Here is a 24,772-nt window from a genome sequence, read left to right on the forward strand (position 1 = left end):
AGAAAGACCAGCGATTTTGTAGTAGAGAAATAGATGAAAAATAGTAGAGAAAAAGATGTTTTCTGTACTATTTACTGTGATTCTGAATATGTTTGTCTTTTCAGAATTGCTTTCATGTCCTCTAAAAAATGGGAATAATAAAACGACCTCTTAGGTGGTATAATGAGTAACCACATAACGCAGCAAATAGAATTTCCTTAGTGTACAGCCTGACATATACCCTGTGCAGTAAGTATTAACTCCCTTATAGTAGGTGGGTGCAAAACTAATTGTGGTTTTTGCCTAAATACATGTTTTTATTCTCAGTACTTGGCTCTATGCTTCACTTTCAGGAACTCATAACTCTTTGTTGATTGATGTTGATGCAATCATCAGTTTATCCTATCTTTTCTCTCTCCCTAAAAATTGGTTTATCTTCAAAAGATAGCCTGATGCTCAGTAAGTCAAGCTCTCTATAGGGAAGCATGTGATATTAACTTGAGGAGCTGCTGCAGACATTGCGCAGTATTCAGAAGCAGATCGAGGGAGGTCACTGTATGAATCCTGCCAACCAAGATAGAAATTCAGCCACCATAAACAGCTATTTTGGAAAGGAAAGGCTAGAGAAACAGCATGCAGTTAAAAATTAATAGTGTGCTATAAACTTTTCCTTTAAATAATAAATTAATTTTGGATTTGATAGAGTTAGAATCCCTGTAAGACATGTGATGAAACAGTTCCAAGTGCGAGCCAGTGGAGGCACACATCAGAGGCAGGAGGACTCTGTGGCTTCTCTCAATGCTCATGCATTCCCTCCTTTCCTATCTGCTGGGCTAGGAATGAGCATTATTTTTTTGTTTGGGGTAGTTGCACTTCAGTAGGTTTTTCTACAAGCTACCCCTAGAGGGTGCAATAACCCTCTTCCTCTTATGTTCTCAGCTAGAGACCAGGGGCATGTGTACTGTTGGAAAGTTAATCTGTTCAAAGTAACAGCCAGACCCAAGTGGCTCAAAATGTAATTGCAAATAATTTGGACCCAATTTTCAGCCGATTAGCCTTATAACCTGATACTTATAAAGTGCCTACTATGTGTACGTCTTCTTCTGTTTGCACAATTTTCCAGTTAGACAATAAACATTAAATTGAGCTCCATTCCTCAATTATTAAAAGTTGACTATATTTCTAGGTTAACTAGAACAGTAATTTAAAAATCTGATATTTTATTTACAAGAACAGTGTTTTGTCTCATTTCCTACTAAAAAAGAATCCCTATTTAGTAACTATAACTTTTAAATTTGAATAGTGTCCTAATCTGCTGAAATAAATTAAATTTTTATATTACCACTTTATATATAGATTAAAATTGCATCTTTAATTTTTTTACTCAGACATCAATTAGAAAGACAGATGTTTCTCACTGAATATTTATACTTACTAAAACTGATATAACACCAAATTGAGGAAATGTCCTCTCTAAGCCTTAGTTTTCTTTTTTCTTTCTTTCTTTTCTTTTCTTTTTTTTTTTTTTTGAGACAGAGTCTTGCTCTGTCGCCCAGGCTGGAGTGCAGTGGGGGGATCTCGGCTCACTGCAAATTCCGCCTCCCGGGTTCACGCCATTCTCCTGCCTCAGCCTCCCGAGTAGCTGGGACTACAGGCACCCGCCACCTCACCCGGCTAGTTTTTTTTTTGTTGTTGTTGTTTTTTGTGTATTTTTTAGTAGAGACGAGGTTTCACCGTGTTAGCCAGGATGGTCTCGATCTCCTGACCTCGTGATCCGCCCGTCTCAGCCTCCCAAAGTGCTGGGATTACAGGCTTGAGCCACCGTGCCCGGCCAGCCTTAGTTTTCTTATTTATAAAATAGGAGATAATATTTGCACATCTGGCATGTGGTTGCTTTAAGGGTGAAATGAGACCATCCATATGAAGCACTCAGAACAATGCCTATCATATAGTAAGCACTCAATAAATACCAGCTATTCTTAAGAAGAGCACACAGTTTTGTGTTACAATACTCTATAATCTTTAATAAATCACAGCTTTGTTACAAAGAGGCATATCACATAATTCTATCTAGTCATATCTGATACTAACTATTCTAATAATTTAGGTGTCATTTATTGACTATAGACATATATATGTAATGCACATAAGGAATGATTTGAGACACAAGTCAGAGTGGTTGCTGGCAGGAAAACACACACACACACACACACAAATTTCACTTAGTCAATTTGAATTGTGTCAGTCAATGACTTAGAACTGGGAAATTGTAGAGCTTCTTACATTTCAGTAACACCAGTATCAATCTGTTTGCGCCATTTTAAAATGTTTTAAGCCAAATATATTTTGTATCTTGGCAATTACGTTATTTGAATCCAGAGTACCCACTCATAAAAGCATGATCAAATAGGGCAATAAAGATTGGAAACATAAAAGAGACTCGATATCCTACATGTGTCCTCTTACAATCCATCTTCCTTTTACAGAACTAAATTTATCTTAGAGACACTGTCAATTATCTTAAAAATAACTGTATTCCGCACCCATTGTCACCTTCTTTACTCAATAGAAAACAAGGGACATCTGAATTAACAAAGGGAAACTCTTTGAAGAACTTCCACATGTCTTCCTCAAATGAAGCACCTTTACCCTCAGAATGTGAAGTTGACAGGTTAGGCATTGACTCAGGAATTTGCTTTCAGCTGCTGGAGATCCCCATGACCAAATAAATCTTGCCTCACCTACTAACTGACTCTTGAAACTCCACTTTAGCAAACTCTTTCCTTTTCTTGCAGGTTTTCATCTGTGTGAGGAACATAACCTCAGGATATCATCGTAACTTTATGATTTCAATCATTTAAAATCTGACACAACTGAAGAACTTGATGACTTATTAGTAAAACTGTAAGACAGAGTATTCAAAGGCACTGGTGCTCTGATAAAAAGAAGAGAGTTAGGCCAGGTGCGGATCACACCTGTAATCCCAGCACTTTGGAAGGCCGAGGCAGGTGGATGACTTGAGGTCAGGAGTTCAAGACCAGCCCCGCCAACAGGGTGAAACCATGTCTCTCCTGAAAATATAGAAAAATTAGCTGGGTGTGATGGCACACGCATGTAATCCCAGCTACTCGGGAGGCTGAGGGAGGAGAATCGGTTGGACCTGAGCGATGAAGGTTGCAGTGAGCCAAAATCGTGCCACTGCACTCTAGCCTGGGTGAGAGGGAGACTCTGTCAAAAAATAATAATAATAATAGATAGATAGATAGAGAGTAAAATAGTCCAGAAAAAAAGACCTCCAACTCAAAGCCAACATCATGAGGACATAATCCCAATTCCTTTCAAGTTTTGTTAACTATTCCTAGGTGAATGGGTGAGACTGCATGTCTGGTTTCTAATTGTGTCTGTCCAATTGTACTTCCCAAATGATGACTATGTAGGATCTTGTTTGCTGCCTTGGTCTCCTTCTATTTTCAATCCACACCATTGTTTTAGCTTTTGCAGTATAAATAAATATCCCAAAGCACATATATGTATGCTGCCATGCTTTTCTGTGGGTGTTTAGTGCAAGGCATACGTGATTTGTGGCTTTGGCGGCCTGATTTGGGTTTTGCCCTTGAGAAAAACTCTGGTTTTGATGTGTGTATATAGTAAATGAAGCATACTAATGGCATAATTGGTACACAGTGGATCATGTTGTAACCCCGGATTGCACGGATACCTCAACAGTGAGCTGACTTAGGAACCGCACGTTGCACTTTGCTTTCCGTAACCTCCCCAAGTGTGCCCTTCCAGGTGAGATGCATGGAGCTGGGGGTTGTCCAGGTTCTTGACAGTAGGTTTTGTTTCAAGCAAATGTAATATGCTTACATAATGAACATTGTATGCTACACCTCAAATAAAAGTGATTATCCTGGGGATTATATTTGCCAGTCTCTGCCCCTTCCCAAGAGTACTGCTATATCAAAGCAAGGAGAGGCTTTGAAAGGTGTGAGACTATCCACTTCATCCATCGCATCAAAAGCCCCTTTGTCAGTTGGAATCGCCAGATAACATACAACATTGTTCCACTTAAGCGTAAGCCAGAAAGTGACTTATGAAGGGTACTTTCAAATATCCTGGTTAAAACATTAACTTGAGCTGAGATGAGTAGAGAGTCTTTCGGACCAAGGTATGAATATCTGGAAGGCAAAGAAACTCTTTCTGGACTATATTACACCAAAATAACTAGTTCTAGATAGGAGAGGAATTCTAGTATGTTAAAAGTGATGAGTGCATTTTGCATATCTTAGTCAACAGAGACTCTGGGTGGGAAAAACAGGTGTTCTTCTAAGACATTTTGCTTCCAGAAAAACTGTCTTCCTGGGCACACTGGGAGGGCTTGCTCACTCTACAGGGCCCTGCCAGTCTGATCTGATCAAATAGGGCACGGGAAAGAATTTGGCAAAATGTTATTCTGATGGATTGGTGGTATAATGCCATCACCTGTTTAGCAGTTAATTTCACTGTTCCAGTCTTCCTAGTAATAATTTTCTAGCCTAAGGAATATGTTATTCCATTTCCCAAAGTCCTTATATTTTTCATTGTCACCTGGAAATCCACACATTAAAAACTGCTTAAATCCTAAGGGAAAACTGGCGTTGAACTGAATGGTTTTCATTTTTCCAATTTATTTATTTTTTGGTCACTGCCTACAGAAGTTTTGAGTTTAAGTGAACATTGCAAAAAAAAAATTGTGCAGATGCTCAAATCTTTGCAGGATTTATACTATTATATAGCGACTGTTTTATAGCCTATTACAATAAAATGAGTTGGATTTATTACACGCCAAACCACAACAACAAAAATCACAAGTTGGAGAATAATTAGCTGGAATAGACATTTATTTTATCCTTTTACCAGCAAAAAAAAATTGTAATTTTATGCTCCAGAAAAACTCATTCTTAAATTTTACATCTGAGTTTGCTTTGCCAAACTCATATTGTTTTTAAGTAAATGATAAAATGTGCTCTTGAGACCTCCATCCTATAAAGGACTTGGGAAGTGCGGTTAATATGAGTCTGCTGTTCATGTTTGTTCTTGTGTATTTTTGTAAGCTACAGAACAAAATGGGCTGGCCACCGTTTTTAATGCCCAATTACCTCCAGTCTTTTTGTCCGCTCTTTATCAAAATTCTCCTTCTGAGACAGGTTTTATGATACATATTGCAAAGTAGATGACAAATAAGTCATTGCACTTTAAGAGCTAGCATTTGAAAGAGCAGTATATAACATCCAGCTTCCAGACCATATCCTTGGCCCCAGGCAGGAGACAGAAAATTCTCCTGTGGTCTGAGCACTCACCTGAAACACTTGTGACACTGTGTGATCCCAATAAAAAGTAGCCGCTCCAGGCTGGGTGCGGTGGCTCATGCCTGTAATCCCAGCACTTTGGGAAGTTGAGGCGGGCAGATCACAAGGTCAAGAGATTGAGACCATCCTGGACAACACGGTGAAACCCCTTCTCTACTAAAAATACAAAAATTAGTTGGGCGTGGTGGCATGTGCCTGTAATCCCAGCTACTCTGGAGGCTGAGGCAGGAGAATCACTTGAACCCAGGAGGCAGAAGTTGCAGTGAGCCAAGCTCGCACCATTGCACTCCAGCCTGACTGCACCACTGCACTCACTCACTCCAGTGAGACTCATCTCAATCAATCAATAAATAAATAACAAATGGGTAGCTGCTCCATTCTTCTTTCTCCTATCACAGCTCAGTAATACCATTATAATGTCATGCTTCCCTTTGGGGATCATGTATTCTAAGAGCACTGATGGCTTATTATTACTCTTTCCATAAACTACATGGTGCCTCCCTGAAGGCCCTATCCACAGGTATAATGCCCACAAACCCCATCGCTACTGGAAAACTCTGAATCTTCAGTGGCATTTAATACAATTCATCAAACACTCCTTACTATTACGTATCGGAGAGTGCCTTTTTCTTAAACAATACTAAAAAGAAAAAAAATGCAAGAATTTTACCACATTATTTTGTTAATAAGCCCAATTATGGTTAAATTCGAGATACAAGTATCATAGAAGGAGGTGGTTGAAGCATACCCCAAATGCACAACACACGCACCCACCCCCCAACACACACATACACTGATACAGGGTGAATTTCTCTTCCAGCACTTTCCTTTTTTCATACATCTAGAATTTTCCTTACCATGAGTGGTAAACTTTCAGGAAAATTCAGAAATACTGTTTTAGCATTACATAATGAATTTTCAATTTTTCGGTTACAAATATTTTAACCACCTCCATTACTAATGCGTGGTCTGCAGGTACGTGTCAGCAAGTCGGTATCTCAGAGAAGCTGTCTTGGCTCTGAGTGACTCCAGACATAAAAGGCATTGGGAAAGGCGACATAGGTCTGTACTCTGGGCTTGAGATGTCATATCAGATATTATTTTCTGCTTACATTTTTATAGTGGAAGATCGATTATCCTTTGCCCAGATTTTATCTATATCTATAAATTGGCAATGGCTTTTTTTAGTTATGCAATTCTATTTTTACTAAGGAAAGCATCTAATAATTCTACTGAAAATAATTTAACCAAGATGTCACCTTTGCCAGCAAGCAAACTCTCCCCTTCTTCTATTCATTTAGTCAGTTTATTTAATTCATTCCTCTCCTTGGAATAGAATATAAAAATTCAACATTGATTATTTCCTACTAGGTGCTTGACTGTATATGAGGTTCAAGGAAACAGTCAGTATGAAAGGGGATTAAAGAATTGGGGCTGAAGGAAGGGGGGAAGATACCTCTTCTCCCAGAAATGGAGTGGAAATAAGCCATCATTCTCAGCAAACTGATACAGCAACAGAAAATCCAACACTGCATGTCCTCACTTATAAGTGTGAGTTGAACAATGAGAACACATGGACACAGGAAGGGGAATATCACACACTGGGGTCTTTGGGAGGGTGGGGGGCAAGGGGAGGTAGAGCATTAGGACAAATACCTAATGTATGTTGGGCTTAAAACCTAGATGACGAGTTGATAGATGCAGCAAACCACCATGGCACATATATACCTATGTAACAAACCTGCAAGTTCTGCGCATGTAGCCTAGAACTTAAAGTAAAATTAAAAATAAAACAAATAAATTAGTTTTGAAAAGAATATGCACATATCATATGTGCAAAGAATATTTGACCAAGCACTGAGAGTTGCTAATCGACTTCAACACCCCTGCCTCCAGGGTAGTTGGTAAAACTTAGTGAAATAATGTATTTATGTTGAAATAACTTTTGGTATCAAAAGAATAAGACATTGATTTGAGATAACATTTTGCTGAAAATACGCATGTACCTCTTTGGATGAAAATTACTGAAATAAAAAAAGAAAAACTCTAACAAAATTAATACCAATTTTTTTTTCTTTTTTCTCTTTTTTTTTTTTCCAGACACAATCTTGCTGTGTCGCCCAGGCTGGAGTGCAGTGGCACGATCTTGGCTCGCTGCAACCCCAGCCTCCCAGGTTCAAGCGATTCTCCTGCCCCAACCCCCCGATTAGCTGGAAATACAGCAAGGCTTTTTAAAATTCTTTTTGGCATTAATTATTGAGGAAACAGGATCAAGCTATTGTTTCTGCTGGCAACATACACACATCTTATGACTAGAGGTGAACTTAATCAATTCAGGTAACCAATTTGTTAAAGATTTGTAACACAAACCTATGTGGTGTGTGAAGAAACTGACTGCACAGCCGAGTTCAAAGAGCTGATCATATAGCTTCATCACAGACATGAAACAGGCCTGACTGCATGAAATACAATGTCGCATAGTCCAGTCCTGAAACAGTAGTTGCCTGCTTCCCACATGCAGGTTCAAGTTTCTGAGATAGAGTATAGTCTCAATGTTAAAATAACAATTGTAATGATTAACAACCTCTAGGTAGTGGTGTGGACGTCTTTCTACATACACATACAGGATATTAACCTTTACACTTCAAACCAGTCCAGCAAGCACAAACAATACATTGAGGGAAGGAGAATTATTGGGAAAATAGATCCACATACGAGGTTGGCAGCAGCCTCAGGGAAAATGGCTTGTTGTAAATACTGAGTCATGAATGCCACCGTTTCTGTATCATTATGCTCTATTTCTGGTGACCTAGACATAGTCTGAGAAAATGGTGACCAGAATAGGTGCTCGTAGGATGTAAGTCATAATGTGCTACAAGGTAGAAATTATCAACAAAATCATGCTTTTCTGGTCCTTTCTTAAGATGTTTGCACCCTGGCCAGGCACGGTGGCTCACACCTGTAATCCTAGAACTTTGGGAGGCCGAGGCAGGTGACTCACTTGAGATCAGGAGTTCGAGACCAGCCTGGCCAACATGGTGAAACCCCATCTCTACTAAAAATACAGAAAAAAAAATTAGCTGGGCATAGTGGCGGGCACCTATAATCCCAGCTACTCAGGAGGCTGAGGCAGGATAATTGCTGGAACCCAGGAGGCGGAGGTTGCAGTGAGCTGAGATAGCTCCATTGCACTCTAGCCTGGGTGACAAGAGTGAGACTCCATCTCAAAACAAAACAAAACAAAAAGAAGTTTGCACCCCGGTCAGAGGTCTCTTGGTCTCCTGGTCTCCTTGGTTATTGTTGGGCTACATACAAAGAAAAATTTTCCCTTTAAAGTAACCCAACCTTTCTGAAAAGCCAACCCTCAAACTCATTCATGTAATAAACATTATGCTGTTTAATCCTTTCTGGTATTTAATGCCCAAAATTTATTTGCTTACTGAAAAGAGCAATATAAAACAATCTAATTAACAATACCTGATAAAATACTTTAAAGCTGGTCATGCTTCTCTTACCCTCCTTTTTTTTTCTCATGATAGCAATTACAAATGAGCCTGAGACAGACCAAAGTTGTAATAATTTGTTAGTTTGTTTGTTCTGTTTTGTCTTCAAATGACAAATAAAACTAGAAAAGTATTTAAACTTAGATATTGTAAAGTTTTGCAGTTCATCCTGTAGATCTCGCTATTTGATTTGGTTCTTTATTCTCAACAATGAAAGTGTCTTTCTCAAGCAAAACGTTCGATGGAAATGTGGCAATCTTGTATATACAGTGAATATGGGAATGTGATTAGTTTTCATTAGAACATCAATAGCTTCTTTAAATCTTCAAAACATGTTTAGATTAGCCTGCTTTATTAACTTGGCAATAAATTTTAGCAGTCTTCAGCAGTCTTGAAGTAAACACATGATTTTTATAGTCTAGCAAAATTATATTGGAAACAACCAGGAATACCTGAAGTGACATAAGCACAAAAGAGTATTATATTTAAAATCTTTATCAAATGTTTAACAAATCACTTCATAAAACTCCAGTATTTCAGCACAATGACAAATATATATATTCTATACTAAAGCCTTGTAACTATTAATAAGTAAAAACCAAATTGGCTGTGAGATTACTAGGGATGAGTTTAATGCAGGGTTTCTCAACCTGGGCACTAATAACATTCTGAGACAAATAATTCTATGTTGTAAAGGTTGCCCTTGTACTTTCAGATGTTTAGCAGCCAGCCTGGTCTCTACTCACTCATTGCCAATGTTGTCTCTTACTCCCACCCCAAGCTGTGGTAACCAACAATGTCTCTAGTTGCAAAATATCTCCTCAGGGGCAAAAAATCACTTGAGGCTCAGAATCACTGGTTCAGTATAATACAAAATAGGAGTTTTGTTTGTTTTTTCTTAATCTTTCATGATAGGGTTTATAATTGCATCTAAGAAAGTATATGGGCTCTATCATTTCAAAATTACAGCGGTAAATATAAATGGCACTGAATTTTTTAAATATGGGATAGTAGAATCAAATTGATAGAGAAAATACTAGATAAGGGCAGATACATAGTGGAAAAACCTTAAAGTAAATTCAACACATTTTTGAGAAGTCTTGTGTTGAAGAGCTTATCACATTTAGTAACAAACGTGAACTGCAAATTCTAAACACTGGTTTTGATGGTGGACCTCGTGGTACCCAAGGATGGGCTGCCAACCTCTTATCAAAGCAAATTTTAAGAGTACAGAGGGAGAACTCAGGTGATACTAAAACAACAAAAACCAAACAAAAGTGCTATTTTGGTAATTCATGAGTTCTGAGAGTTGGCTTGTAGGGAAATGGAGCTTGGCAGAGGATTGTGGAAGAAAGCTAAGAAGATGCCTGGTCATTTTGTACCCACTTGCTCATTAATAGGTAAATGAATTGAAGGCTGAGGGAAGAGAAGCTCATGTTCTTCCATTCTTGACATCACAACTACATTTTATAAATGTAATACTATTGCAGATGAATGGGATCTCATGTTCTTTTCTGGCCCAATGCCCAGCACAGTGTTCTGCATAGAATTCAGTGCTCAATAAATGTTCAGTAATTATGGTAAACAGGAGAACCTAACTAACAACACCATAATTTCCCACTTAAAGAATTCTAGATAGGAAATGCAATGTCCATGACTGTGAATAAAACATTGTTTCATCAAATCCATGTGCCACTGATATTCAGAGATAGGATGTAATCTCATTACCAGAAACAAAAATTAAAGAAAGAGGATGAGGTGGAGGCAGTGCTCTATCTCCCCTCCTCATGATTTACTTTAAGGAGAACATACCACTAACTTTGCAACAGTCAGATATTACTAGACTTCATCTGCAACTTTCTGAAATAAGAAATATTCACTAAACTTTTTTTTTTTTCATGCTAATGGAAATGGGAAACAAAAAGTTAGGCTCACGGTACCTGCTATGGCAAGCTTGTATGCTTGCTAAATGTTTTGGCTACTGGAAATTGGTTTATGTAAAATTAAACATGGAGTCGGTGGAATGCAGGTTGGGATCCTAGACTTGCCCAGCAGCTTCCCGGAACCTAAGCTAGACACTGAGAACCAAGAAGACACAGCAGACCTAGCACATACATTACTGAGCTGGAGTTAATTAGAAAAGTTAATTAGAAAAGATAATTTACAAGCAAAACATGGAAGACTGCATAGAAATAAATTTCACAGGATTTCATATGTGCTTCAAGAACCAATGGTTTTCCTTTGCAATTACCAGAAAAATCCCAAATCCATTCTATGATCTAGAAGGTCTGCATTCTTCCACCTCTTTTTCTAAAAGCTTTCCACTCTTTTCACTATTCTTCAGCCATTTCATCTTTCTTGCTACTTATCTTCCAGCTTCAAGACTTTGTGTTCACCATCCTTCTTCCTAGAAAGCTTCTGTCTTCAAATTTTCTCCATCTAGTGCCCACTCATCATCATCTAATGCTCTCCTAGCTCAAATGGTACTGCTCGAAGGAAATTTCTTCACCTTCTCTTTCTAGCTAACATTTTCACTAACCCTGATCAAAATGCCTCGTTGCTTACTTTCAACTCCATTATCTTGTTTTATTTTCTCCTAAAAAATGTCATTTGACATTATTTTAATATCTACTTGATTACATATTTATTGCCAACATCCTTTTGCTGGAATGTAAGGTCTACAGAGTAAGAATTTTTTTTTCAATCTCATTGACCACTCAGAATTATTTTTGATGCTACATGTTCTTGATCCTTAAAAGAAACTCTCTCAGTAATACAGACAAGAAAGATCTCTGTATTACTATTATTCCTCATTAAACAATTATCTGGGGTAAAAATGAACAAGTAATACATGAAGAGAAAAGTGTTTTTGATCAAGTAATATTAGTCTTGACTCATATAGATATAGCTTGAGAATTGCCGTCTCATGTTATGGCCTCAGGCCCAGGTGAGCCTCCCCGAAAGGCAACAGAAATATTACCCAGAGTTTTTATGAACAATGAAACTATTTTCACTTTTCTACAAGGGAAAGGGGCAATAGGGGAACTGAGTTTCAGTAACCTCTGAGTCACCATCATGAGAATTTGTGTAACCTACAAGAGGTCTCCCCTCCCTTAGTCCCTAAAAAAATATGATTTAAGAAGTAGCTTCTCTTTGCTTTGATCAGGAGGGACAACTAGGCAAAACCTAGCACATTTAAGTCATTTTAGATGGTGAAGGAGAATAAAAGTTGTGGTACAATTAAAATACTTTTGAAATTTAGACATTAAATATTTAAAAGTCAGACCTAGAGGTACTTAATTTCATAGAAATTATCTGCTGTGTTGCGAAATTTTCAGCAGTCTGCTAGTAAGCAGATGGGAGTATAAATTGAATCTCTAGCCAGGCCTTTGCAATTCACAAAGACGAAGAGCAAAGTTTGTTGCAATTGCAGGCAGATAGCTGAGGAATTAGAAGGCCACATTGGCTTGTGAAAACAGACCACAACAATAAGAACTGTGATAAAAACTCTGAAAGAATCTTTATACTTCAAACTATATACTCTGAAATCAAGCACATTGCCTTCATGCCCAGACAAACATATCTTCAACAAAAGGGATTCTGGGGCTTGTGGGAGAAGAAGATAGTCGGTGAAAGAGAAATATATCAGAATGATGGTGTGGAATTGAAAGGGAAAACAATGTGAACAGCTGTAGGATCTGGCTTTACACAAGCAGCTGGAAGGGAGTGTAAGGATGTCTGAGAAGCTCTAGTATCTTCTAATCAGCCATGGGAGAGAGGGAGGCAAGAACGTTATACATTCTCTGTGTGAATGAAGGCTTAAGTCTTGATGAAAGCTGTGCCTCCACCAGGGCTTTGAACAAAAGATGAAGGGAAGCTAAGCAAACTGTTTGAAGACTCCAAGTTGAAATTTCAGTTGAATAATTTATTTCTCAGCAACATTTCATATTCAATTACTCCGTGTATAGCTAAATGACTGGGTTTAGGCCATTATACTAGTAATCAAAACTCTTCTTAGAACACTTGTCCTGACAGCTGTACTTTTCTACCAAAGGCTTCATCCCTGGAATATAGCAAATTAGTCAAATCAAATTAACAAGCATTTATCGAGTGACTCTAGCCCCCAAATTCCTGGAGAGCTGAAGCCCTCTCTCATTTTGTTTGTTAGTTTATTCTCACAGTAGGTAAGATGTAGTAGGCATTTATTATACAACTGTTGATTGAATGAACAAATGGATTAATTAATTTTCATTGCCAACCCATGTGCTTTCCAGATTTACATCTCCTTTAATTAGAGGAATTTCCCTTTGTGGCTCTGGAGCTATGACCACAGATACACACTAAAATTGAGGGAAGTCCACTTGGCAATTTCTCACTCTTTTTCAGTAGCATGTTTTTGCAGCTAAGAAGAAATGTAAAGGCATCTGTCAAGAGCAGTGGCAATTGTTAGAGCATTTAGATGCACAACATACCAAAAAGGAAAAAAAAAATCACTTCTAAGAAAGCTCTGACCTGAAAATATGGATGGATTCACTGACCTGGTATTAAATTAACTAATGAGAAGTTCATCGGCCTCTGGGCCCAAGCGATGGGTCAGGAGGAGGAGCACAATCACTCATTTAATTAATTACTTAATTAACCTTTAAGACCAGAAATTTTGGTGGGATTCTCCTGAAATTTGAAGAACTTATTATTATTATTATTTTTCAAAATGAAACTGGCTCTCAGTTATGTGGTTACTCAAAAGGAAAGGGAAAATTTTTAGGATCACCATGGGTACTTTTAAAAATGGTGCCCATTAAAGGTCATAATATTGACACAATTTTCCAGGGCTGGTTTCAGTTTTCCCACTGAGTGGTAATTAGGTCACTGGACCAGTCCATCTCTTGACTGACCAGTATGGTTTCACCAGATCTGCTTCTAAATACAGTCTTTTGTAGGAATTGTTAGTCACTATCAGCTTTCCCCTGAGTTAATTTGCCTTTCCTTCAAGGTACCAAAAGCAACTCCCTGGAAACTTAAGTTTTCCACGTGTTCATAGAGGAAGGATACGCTAATCCACCCTACCACAGTCTGAATTTTCTACAGTCCTGATTGAGTTGAACTAGCAGTAGATCATTTATTTTGTGGCCCTTGGACTCCAGAAGCAGCCACAGGCTTGGCAAGCATTGTTTTTATGTGAACAGCCATCTCCTGGGAATAAGATCTGCCTCCTGGTTGGCTGTTTCACTCCTGTTTTCTTTGATGAGTTACATTTCTTCACTTAAAGTTAAAAGAGCTCCTTTCTCAGGACAGTTGCCTGAGTTCACACAGGAAGGTGACTGGGCCAGCTTCCAGTAAGGAAATGGTTATTCCTGAGAACATTGTCTACATAGATTGAATCCAATTGAATTGAAATCACCCCCAGAAAGTTTTGTAGTGTAACAAGTCAAGAGAATTAATATCACCCCCTGCCATACAAATTGGTTGAGTTGTGGCAGAGTGCGGAGATTAGAGGGTTAGATGCTCCTCCTTAACATTGCTGTTGGTTCCCTATGTTCATCCAAATCTAGAAAAAACTAAATCTTTAATATCTAGAAAATATTAAATCCTTAATAGAGGGAACACAGGACCATACACCAGGGGACCTGGATTTTAGGTATGTCTAGTTCACACCACTCATAGCACAAAGACTTTTAAGTTCCTAACATACACTAAGGGTTGAAATATCCCTTAGTGCTCCATCTTCATAGTTAAAATGGCCAGATATAAAGAACAAATAATGCAGTTTTGTGAAAAGGCTTTGCAAATTAAAACAGCAGTTCTGAAATTGGGGTCCATGGTGCCTAAGCCACTTTGAGTTGTCTGAGAAATCAAAATGATTCTTTATGATAACACAAACAGCATTTGTCTTTCCCCTCTGTGTTAACATTTGTATTGATGGCACAAAAACAATACTGGCATCTTAAGTGTGAATCAAGTCAGTGGCATTAGAGATAGCCAATTACATTTAAATCTTTAAGGAAGTAATAACAATTGTTAATTTTATTAAATCTGGATTTGGCATAGATGTCTTTTGAAATAATCTATGTGATAATATGGGAGGCACTTATAAAGTACTCTGACTACCTACAGAAAGGGAAAAATACAGCTGTACAATTCTCTGAGTTGTCAGCTTAACTAATCACTTTTTAAATATAAACATCATTTTTACTTGAAAGAAAAGCTAACAAATTATGATTATTCAGAGTTGGGTATTTGGCAGACAATTTTTCAAAAATGAATGAAGTAAACCTGTCACTTTAAGGAAAACAACTGGTAGCACTTTTTGTCCATGATGAAATATAAGCTGTCAAGCAAAAATGAGCATTTTGAAAAACTTGTTTCAGTCACCATGCGCGTGGTTTCCGAATATTTTAAGACTTTTTTTTGGGCATGATTGGTCCTAAGAGTAACAGAGGTGATTGTTTAATATAATGAAACCTGTCCATGTTCAGAAGCTACACATGACTTTGTGAACTATTCTTCTTCAAATAACTGATGCAGGATGTTACAAAATCATGCAAGGCTAAAAGACCCATCTGATAGATTTTTAATGTACCAGAGTACAAAAGCCCATTGATACATCACAACTAAACTTTAAAGATACTAACTTTGAGGAAGTTTTGGTATAACATCAAAGAAGAAATATCCAGAATCATCTGACAGAGTTATTAAATTATTCTTCCCTTTACAAATGCACATATTTATACATCCATATTTTCTTTCTATAATTCAACCGAAACAAACTGTAGACACAGACAAATTTCAGAAGCAGACATGAGAATTCAGTTTTCTTCTTTTAAACCAGACATTAAAGTGGAAAATAATGCCATCTTTCTCTCTCTCTTTAAAAAAATATAGTCATTTTCATTAAAATATATTAGTCTTACATGTAAATATTTATTCTTTCTGTTGTAAGTGGATTAATAATTTTTAAAAAGTACTCACTTTTAATTTCTAATGTAATACATATTATACTAGACAGCACCCCAATAAACAAAAAGCCCTTGGGTCACAGTGGTTTTTCAGAGAGTAAGGGGGCTTTGGGACCAAAATGTTTGAGAAACACTGCTTTAATATGATGTGTTCCTGCTTCTGCTCCCTGCTGGTGTTAATGACTTAAAACAAGATACTGAAGGATCCAGATACTCTAATATTTGCCGCTCTCTGGGATCTCCTGAAGGCTATCTGTCCAGGTACTCAGAGCTGTTGCAGTAGTTCATGATTTATCAGGTTCACCACTTAATCAGGTCTAGACCTAGTAATAAAAATTAGAATTACTGGTCATCTGTTTTCAAAATCTTGTCTTACTGATTTTCCCAGTTTCAAGTGGATTATCATCCCATTTTTTTATCCTGTTGGTTTCTTAATAACAATTACATATTGTTTTGTAAAGGGCAAGGGATATTCATTGTAATCCATCAAAACCAAAGCCAGTTGACCTTGACAGCTACGGAGGTGATCACTTTTGTTAGGAGTGCTTTCTCCTACCTCTGAAAAGTTTTCCTCTTTGGAAGCCATCGAATTGTCCCCAAGCAATGATGTGTATATCTTAAACATTAGAGCTTCAGGATGTTCTGAGAAGATTTATATTCATAGTGTTCCATCTTCAACAAGTGGAGGTTTAATTACAATTCAGCTATTAGAAACAAAATTGTTTTTGTGCCTGGATCTATCTTATTGTGGGCAATTAGCTTAGAACCATAAATAATAAGCTTAGTTGAAAAGTTAAACACTAACCACAGTGTGCCATTGCCTCACTCTAACTGTGTTGCAGACTTAGACAGCACAAGACCCCGTACCTAAGGGTGTCCATTTAATTCTTACAACATCTCCCCCTCTCCTAAAATAGGCATTGTTATCTCAGTTTTATAGATGGCAAAACAGAGGCTCATTCCATGAGAAATTTGCAGAGCCAAGATTAAAAATGGGATTTGTGTAACTTCAATTTTTTCTTTTTCTTTCTTTCTTTTTTTTTTTCTGAGACAGAGTCTTGCTGTATTGCTCAGGCTTGAGTGCACTGGCTCACTGTAGCCTCCACCTCCTGGGATCAAGCAATCCTCCCACCTCAGCCTCCTGAGTAGCTGGACTACAGGTGCACACCACCACATCTGTCTAATACTTGTACTTCTTGTAGAGACAGAGTTTTTCTATGTAGTCCACATTGGTCTGGAACTCCTGGGCTCAAGCAATCCACCTGCCTTGGCCTCCCAAAGTGCTGGGATGATAGGTGTGAGCCACCACGCCTGGCTTTTGGGTGACTTCAAATTGATAAGCTCTGTAGGTAACATGGCAAGGATAGATTAGAACAGGGAACTATTTCAGATACTAAACCCGTTAGGAAGTTGTTGCATTGCCCCAGTGATGACATTTGCTTGCTTGCTTTCTCTGCTCTTGAAGAATGATTCAAAAGTTTTCCAACTGTTTACCTGCTAAAACTTCTCATTAAAAAAGATCTGTAGAGTCATGAAAACAGTATGGCGATTCCTCAAGGATCTAGAACTAGATGTACCATATGACCCAGCCATCCCATTACTGGGTATATACCCAAAGGATTATAAATCATGCTGCTATAAAGACACATGCACACGTATGTTTATTGTGGCACTATTCACAATAGCAAAGACTTGGAATCAACCCAAATGTCCATCAGTGACAGACTGGATTAAGAAAATGTGGCACATATACACCATAGAATACTATGCAGCCATAAAAAAGGATGAGTTTGTGTCCTTTGTAGGGACATGGATGCAGCTGGAAACCATCATTCTTAGCAAACTATCACAAGAACAGAAAACCAAACACCACATGTTCTCACTCATAGGTGGGAACTGAACAATGAGATCACCTGGACTCGGGAAGGGGAACATCACACACCGGGGCCTACCATGGGGAGGGGGGAGGGGGGAGGGATTGCATTGGGAGTTATACCTAATGTAAATGATGAGTTGATGGGTGCAGCACACCAACATGGCACAAGTATACATATGTAACAAACCTGCACGTTATGCACATGTACCCTAGAACTTAAAGTATAATAATAATAATAATAATAATAATAAAAGATCTGTAGAGTCAAACAGTATTTGTTCCGAATGACTCTCAATTAAGGTGTTTCCTATTTACTATTGATATATCAATAACCCCTGAATCATGGCTAATCAAATAACTATAGGTGTTTGATTGAGAGCTGTGGTTTTGCATTTCAGAAATCAGCAATCGATGCATTTTTCTTACTAAAACCATCTCAATCTTCATGGTTTGACTCTTTATTTTCTTCTTTGTTTCAAGATCATAAATGGAAGCCTGAGGAGCAAAAACCTAAGGATGTGCTTGAACCTTCACTGAGAGGTGATCTCTGACCACTGGATCACTTTCTTCTGGAGGTAAAAAGTAGATGGCTGGGCACTGTGGCTCATGCCTGTAATCCCAGCACTTTGGAGGCCCAGGCGGGTGGATCACTCGAAGTCAGGAGTTTGAGACCAGTCTGGCCAACATAGTGATACCCCATCTCTACTAAAAATACAAAAAAATTTTAGCTGGGCATTGTGGCAGGCACCTGTAATCCCAGCTACTTGGGAGGCTGAGGTAGGAGAATCGCTTTAACTCAGGAGGCAGAAGTTGCAGTGAGCCAAGATGCTGCCACTGTACTCCAATCTGAGCAACAGAATGAGACTATGTCTCAAAAAAAAAAAAAAAAAAAAAGGTCGAATTAAGTAATCTAATATGGGCCTAATCCTAGATGCGGAAAGTAGATTTTGATAGAATGAAAGAGCTCATCCCTTTTTTCATTCTTATACTATAATCATGTGTGAGTCTGTAATTCCATTCACTGAAAAAATAATCACTTGGCAAAAATGCCTATAGAAAAGAACACAAGCATTTCTGAGTTTAAAGTTCAGATTTCAAGATTTAGCAAATATTTCTGGTCACACATAAAGTTGTCCATCATTTCTGAAACATGCTCCTCTTGCTCTACTGCATAAGACCCTCCCAGATTTCCCTCTACATTCAGAGTAAAGTTGCTATTTTTGCATCTTAGCCAAGAAGCTACGTATTCCTGCCCGTGTCTACTCTCCAGCCACATGTCTCCCTGAGACTAAGGTTGTCTCTTTCTTTCTAGCCATGATGAAGCATTTGTAGTTGTGTAGATACATATTCTTCTGATAATGCTCATCCTACTTTTTTTTCTTGGGATCATCTCCCTCCTCCCAGTTTTGTCTTTCTGGTGACATACACTGGTGTTTTTGAGACTCACCTCAAGTGCCACCTACTGACGGGTAAAACCAAGACTGGAACTCAGGAAAGCCCTTAATGGTTTTTATTTTTTTATTTAATTATTTGGTATTTTTCTGACAAACATCCTATGCTCACCCAGCCCCAAACTAAGAAGAGCACATTTCTTCTGGCCAGCTATTACTGTACTTAAATATTCTTCCATCAGAGTCCTTCCAATACTGGTATGTTTACATCTATGTTTCCCTTGTAAATTTATAAACCCCTCATTGACAAAGGCTCATTTTGATTTTTGTATCTTGGGCAAATATCACAACATTAGGGGCATATTACATACTTAAAAAATATCTGTTGAACAAATACATAGATTTCCTTTAGTTCAAAGACTTTTACTTCTGCTTAAATTTACAAAATGCACATTAAATCAGTATCCCGACTGATTTAAGAAGGTAAAACAAATGCCAGCATGGATCGCAGAAATCTTAACCTGTGATCACTGAAGGAACTGATTTTTCAGGATTCGTTGATACAAATTGTATGGTTTGAAGGATGCATGGGATTTAGAAACTAAATATTGTTATCTTGATTCGAGTTATATTTGAAACTGAGTCAACTTGTGATTTTAGTAGCACAGCTAATAAAGGGAGCATTGTTATAGTAACTGTATTTTCTGCACAAATGCAAACTTTTTTGTATTTTAACTAAACTGTGTGATGTTTTATGCTGAAGAAGCTACCTAGTCCAATGTTTGGGGAAAAAACAGATACTTGGCAAATATATCTTGAATTATTAATGAATAAATGAAAATAGAAGAAATTCAGTTCACTTCTCTGATTTTACAGATGATAAAATTGAAGCCCAGGTAGTTGCAGAACAATGACAGGTAATCAATCATCATGGCTCCTGGGTCAATATCTGCCTTTCTATATATGTAATAGATATTATAAAATGTAAGGATTTTAGATGGACAGAGTGCACAGTCGGGGACATAAAACCTCATTGCAGGATAAGAAGCACTGATCATAAACCCAATACATACCTTACATTTTACTGTGTGCTGTGAATAAAGAAAAGAAATGAATAAGCCGGAGTGTCCCATGAGGTGAGTACAGTCTCGTAGAGGAAGTATTTATAGTTCAGTATGATGTATGAAGTGTTAGGGGGCACAAGTGAGAAAGCAACTCCACCTGAGGTAAGAGAGGGGAGAAGGGAAAGCTACAGGGAGGAGGTGACATTGGATACATCTCCTGAAGTAGGCATGTTCCAAGCTCAAGAGATGAGGAATGACATTTCAGGCTGAAGACACAATTGCAGCTCATCAGAAGTGATAAACCCATATAATAAAGTGGTTCCCTCTGCAGTAACAGAACCAAATATGATCTTAGCGGCGGGACATTACTACCCAAATGAAGAAAAATGACAAGTTGCTTTTCAAGCCATCCCAGAGTGGGAAGCCAACATGCCAGGAGCTATAAAGAGCCTCAGAAGAATAAGAGAAAAAGAAAAAGAGATGTACCCTTTCCTGTGGCAAAAGCACTATATGCTGACACATCTTGGTTCTGCCAGATTGATTTTTGCATAGGTTGTCTTTGTCATTTGTGTGTGTGTGTGTGTGTGTGTCTGTGTGTGTGTGTGTGTGTGTGTGTGTGTGTATATATATATATATATATATTTTTTTTTTTTTTTTTTTTTTTGAGAGAGAGAGTCTTGCTCTGTCGCCCAGGCTGGAGTGCACTGGTATGGTCTTTGCTCACTGCAACCTCCACCTCCTGGCTTCAAGCGATTCTCCTATCTTAGCCTCCTGAGTAGCCAGGACTACAGGTGCGTGCCACCATCCCTGGCTAATTTTTTTCTTTTTTCGTATTTTTAGTAGAGACAGGGTTTCACCATGTTAGCAGGTGGTCTTGATCTCCTGACCTCGTGATCTTCCCACCTTGGCCTCCCAAGTGCTGGGATTATAGGCATGAGCCACCGTACCCAGCCTGTATATTAATATTTTAATACACAGCAAGTATCTTTTTTATTCCAAGGGATTAAAAAAAGGTGATTTTAGTGATGTCAGTACATTCTGATGCCAAAATTTATGTTTCACTGCAGTCTCAGGTAGAGAAACATCACACTGATGTGGGTTGCTCTCTAGACTTGATAATATCTAATGTTAGAAGAAGTTTAAAAATCTTGAGCTGAGAAAGGCATCAAAGAACCAATATTGTGTATTGACTCTAGGGAAGTAAACTCTTGGATTCCAATCTCACCAATGCCTCCATCTCTAGAACTCCATCCTTCACTAAAAGTGAGGACTGCTAAGTAAACTGTCTCAATGAACACTTATTGAGGAAGAGTTCACCTTCACCTCCCTGCTTCACCCCACCCTGCTCAGTTTCCTAACAACCACGAGGAAGTATGAGGTTACGCAGTCTGAGGGATAGGAGGAGTAAACGATAGGTTAGGATGAAAATAAAGACTCAAATGGAAATTAAAATCAAGGGAGCAGACATCTGAGACATGTAAGAAAATGACTTAGATTTCTGGAGGAAAGAGGGAGTTATTTAACAAAACATCCAGGAGATTAGCAAGAAGATTCCACGGATTTTCCATTCATTATCATCATTATCATCATCATCATCATCATCATCATCATCATCATCATCATCTTCACCATCATCAACATGGAGCACTGCACAGTGTTTCAAGCCTCATAAGTAGATTCCCAAAGCATCAGTCAAGACCCACTACTGTTAGCTGTACAACCATTCAATTCCTTAGGCTTTCTAAGCCTCAATTTCCTCATCTATGAAATGGGGAAAATAATAGTACCTAACTCAACAGGTTTAAGGAGAATTCAATAAGATAATGCACATAAACTTTAGCATCGTACATGCCCACAGAACAGACTCTCAATAAATTCGACAGTCATCATCATCACCATAAAAAAATTTAAAAACTCAAACCTGATTACCAATTTTGTCTAGTACTAGGCAATCCAAGGAGAGATTCATCATCTATATCAGATCAGACATTTTGCGAACGGTCATTAAGTAGGTGCATGGGTCTGAATGATCAACTGAACTGCTTTACCATCATGTGGAAATTGCCTTTAGATAAACACAGGGATGATTTCATGCCCCAAAGTGTTTCTTAAATTTTCTACAAAATGCCAAAGAAAGACATATTTTTTTCTTAGTACAACATTATAGCCTTGGTACTTTGAGTAACTAAAGAGGTGGTTTTTGTTTTGTCCCCTCTACCTTGTTTGAATTAAAAAATTTAAAAAAACTCTAATACACTATTCTTGGGCAAACTCCAGCCAGACAGATATTTGCCATTCCATTATTGTTTTAAAGTGTTAGCCCCAGACACATAAGCATTGTTGGAATGCAATGGAAAAAAAAATGTTTTAAATCTCAAATGGGGTAATAAACTGCAGCCAGAAGCTAATTGTACTGAAACTTGAGCTTTTATGACATGTTACTACTGTAGTGGGACCACTCTGCACCACTTTGGTGGGGTTGTTGTGTAATTGGTAGTAGTTTACGTTGCAGACATATTTAAAAAAAAAAAAAGATGTCAAATCAGACATTTCTGCCTATTACTGTAGACCTCAGCATAATTCTCAAAGCAATCAATGCATTTCATCCATTAAACTATTGATGGGGGGTATTAATTCATATAATGTTTAACTACTCACTGTGGACGTTCTCTCTGCCAACTTTCTTCCACCCAAGAAGTCCTGAAATGTTGCTGCTCCTGTCAAAAGAAATGAATCATTAATAAGAACCAGCAAGGCCAGAGGCGAGCTAGAAGCTGGGCCATGATATATACAGGCTTCACATTCTTTTAATTGAGTGCTGAACTGTACGTGTAAAAGCAGCAAACAGCCCAGTAGCGTTTTACTAAGAGTCTGAAAGCAATACAAGGAAGGGTATATCCATCAAATCTATTTATTGAATATTTAGGGGATCTGAGAATACTTTTTGTTTTTAGATTATATATTTGTTAGACAGTCTAGAGTCAATAGGAACGAGGACTTGTAATACTGCAACCAAACTCTGCACCCACAGGAGGCCAGGGAAAATGACCACACTCATGTGTCTAAGTCTTAAAGAAATTAGGTCAAGTCTAGGTGAGAGGACATCTAGTCCCGAAAAAGTGTTGTGATAAAAACGGAAGAAATGGCTTCTCTTCCAAGACCTCATCTTTTTGTTGTGTTCATTTCTTTGTATTGTTATTATTTTCTTTCTCTCTCCTTCCGCCTTTTTTTTTTTTTGAGACCACCTGCCTTTATGGAACTACATATCTACTTATGACCACAAAATGAAGAAATGTGGGTATCATAAAAGAGGCTTACATGGTCATAAAATCATGAGTGTTGAAGTTAGGTTTGAATCTAAAGTCTAGTTCTGCCACCTCTTCTTAAAAATTATTTTACCCCCTTGAGTTTTAATGTATTACATCATAAAATGAGGATAATAACACAGATGCTCTTCAACTTACGATGGGGTTCTGTCCTGATAAATCTAAGTTGAAAATATTTCAAGTCGAGAGTGCATTTAATATGCCTAAACTACCAAACACCATAGCTTAGCCCAGCCTAGCTTAAATATGCTTAGAACATTTAAATTAGCCTATAGTTGGGCAACCTCATGTAAAACAAAGCCTACTTTATAATAAAGTGTTGAATATCTCATGTAATGTATTGAATACTGTACTGAAAGTGAAAAACAGAATGTCTGTAGGGTACTGAAAGTATAGTTTCTACTGGATGCAAATGGCATTCACACCATTGTAAAGTCCAAAACTCTTAAGTCAGGGTCCACCTGTACTGACCTCACGAAGATTTTATAAAGAATAAAAAATAATATATTAAATTCTGAGTTGAGTTATTGGCACGAAGATGATAGTCAGTGTTGGGTAAGTGATGACTATGATAATGAAGAAGGAAATAAAGTTTACTTGATCAATTGGGATGGTCATTTTAGTGAACCAAAGTCCCAAGGCAGATTTGAGACCTAGATCACGATCAACATCCTTAAAACTCACTTTGTCCTATATGTGTGTACTTTAGGTACCTGCTGGACATTTCCCAGACTAATGTTTAAAAATGATGGAAGATGGCCAGGCACAGTGGCTCATGCTGGTAATTACAGCATTTTGGGAGGCCAAGGCAGGCAGATCATTTGTGGTCAGGAGTTCAAGACCAGCCTGGCCAACATGGTGAAACCCCATCTCCACTAAGAATACAAAAAAAAAAAAAAAATTAGCTGGGCGTGATGGTGCATGTCTGTAATCCAGATACTTAGGAGACTGAGGCAGGAGAATCCCTTGAACCTGGTAGACAGAGGATGCAGTGAGCCAATATCGCTCCACTGCACTCCAGCCTGGGCAAGAGTGAGACTCCATCCCAAATGAATGAGGAGGAGGGGAGTAGGCTTGATCTAACGTGTAGCTGAGAAAGCCAAGCCCATTTATGAAGCCTAGAAATAACGTTTGTAAAACCATACATTATCAACCTATTTTAACAGGGCTTAAAATATTCTGTCAAGCAGGCTAGAACAATTCCTTCCATCTAAGTTTAAATATATTCCATAGCAAAGAAATATGCTGTGGTTAGACAAATGTAGCATTCAGCTTATTACTTTGTATATGTTTTCTCTGTTTGAAAACATAGTCCTTAACCTTATCCTT

At 38.0% G+C, this 24,772-nt stretch overlaps 1 long non-coding RNA gene across 1 annotated transcript in view; it reads right to left on the bottom strand.

Moving 5' to 3' along the window:
• LOC135967892 (uncharacterized) overlaps positions 1-22,835 on the bottom strand; it is a 614,855-nt gene extending 592,020 nt beyond the window's left edge. The window contains exon 1 of the long non-coding RNA XR_010582191.1: positions 22,776-22,835. This is a non-coding gene — a long non-coding RNA (uncharacterized lncRNA). The remainder of the gene's footprint in view (positions 1-22,775) is intronic.
• Between the last annotated feature and the right edge of the window lie 1,937 nt (positions 22,836-24,772).

The sequence above is a fragment of the Macaca fascicularis genome, chromosome 16 (genome assembly GCF_037993035.2).
Source record: "Macaca fascicularis isolate 582-1 chromosome 16, T2T-MFA8v1.1".
Taxonomy (NCBI): domain Eukaryota; kingdom Metazoa; phylum Chordata; class Mammalia; order Primates; family Cercopithecidae; genus Macaca; species Macaca fascicularis.